Source organism: Schistocerca piceifrons, chromosome 2 (assembly GCF_021461385.2).
Source record: "Schistocerca piceifrons isolate TAMUIC-IGC-003096 chromosome 2, iqSchPice1.1, whole genome shotgun sequence".
Taxonomy (NCBI): domain Eukaryota; kingdom Metazoa; phylum Arthropoda; class Insecta; order Orthoptera; family Acrididae; genus Schistocerca; species Schistocerca piceifrons.
The window spans coordinates 700318404-700319970 of NC_060139.1; positions in this window are offsets into that span (position 1 = coordinate 700318404).

Sequence of the window (1567 nt, forward strand, 5' to 3'; positions counted from 1 at the left end):
TCCGGATCTTCTGCACTCAGTTCTGCAATCACACGAATACCTTATTTACTGAGTTTTGCTTCCACAAAACAACATTAGTGTTAACATTTATGAGTCACTTCATATTTTCTGACATCTTTTATCAGTTTTTTTTTCAGATAGAAGACAATTTACTGATGGTAAATGTTTTTTATGCTAGTCTTTGATACGCAACTATGTTGCAGCTGGTGTTTCTGATGGTAATTTACTGATATTTAAAGAGCGATTTACCACTACACCCGTGTGCATCACCGTTTTGCCAAGGGTTAGCAATGTCTTTCCACTCAAAAGTTTGAGTTCAAGACTTCTACGAATCGTAGGCAGTTTTCTTGTTCTTAGCATACTCCAAGTAACTGCCTGAAATTCTTTGGATTATTTGTGACTTACACATGTTATCATTTTCCCTAAGTTATCTCAGAAGAGCTTCCTTCTGTGCACATTGTTCACTTGTGTCATCTTGAGTGGACTCTACTCAATCGTTTCAGCTCACTTAAAAGTGTTTCAGTCCTAAATTTCGAGTTATTCCATCTGTAACATCAAACAGTGGTATCCTGCACTTCACCATTTCCTGAGACATGACAGTGGATTATGTATTGAATTCATTAATTACTTTTTCCAACTTTATTTGTCGTACTGCACCTGGGCCTGTAACCTGTTGTTAATGCTAGAATTTTGCATGGATTCAGAATAGCAGAATCAATTTTTTACTTATCACAAGCACAATTAAAACCACCATACAGCAAGCCAAAGCATAATTATTAAATTATCATGACTTCAACATGTGTACTACCATTTCATTACTGAAAGATGTGTCACATATCTCAAAACAAATAAATGAGCAGGTAATATTTGCCTATTAGGAACGTGTATTATTCATTGGTGCATAACATGTGCAACACTTGATATATTTATATATTTATGATGCAGAAATACATTTATAGGTTTTTTGTATAATACTTTGGGCAACAGTGGAGTTACATATGTAGTTTTGCGATTCCCTGGTTAAGTTCTGGGACTGTCATTGTTCAATAACAGTACCTCTAAGGTTGGCTGTAGTAAGCAAAACAAGAACTGTCTGTGAGAGACAACACTTAGGGATCGTAAGAGTTTCGTGTGTTTCCCTGGTTTATAAGACTAATCCGTTTCTGCAGTTGTAACTAAGTGACAGTAACAGTCACTAAGCAAGTTACTGCATTAATTATGTGTCAAGGAGTATGATCTGAAGGTCCATAATCACTGTTCCAGAGTTGGTGCCATTCTGCTTAAGACAACTTTGTCTTTGCAGCATCATATCATCTTCTTTAGAGCAGCCAGAATTTTCTGAAGTGTGTGTGATTACTTTCCTTTACGTATTACACCTTCAGTTACCTACTCTGAAGTTTACTGTAAGAAAAGAAAAATAAAAATTAATTTTACATTACTTGGGACACAGACAACTTCGATCATTGATTCAGTGCTGCCTTCTTGCAGTCTTTGAGTGTGGTATCACATATTGATATGCCTGTGCACCACAAATCAGTTATCTACAGATGAATATTTATTTGTCTTC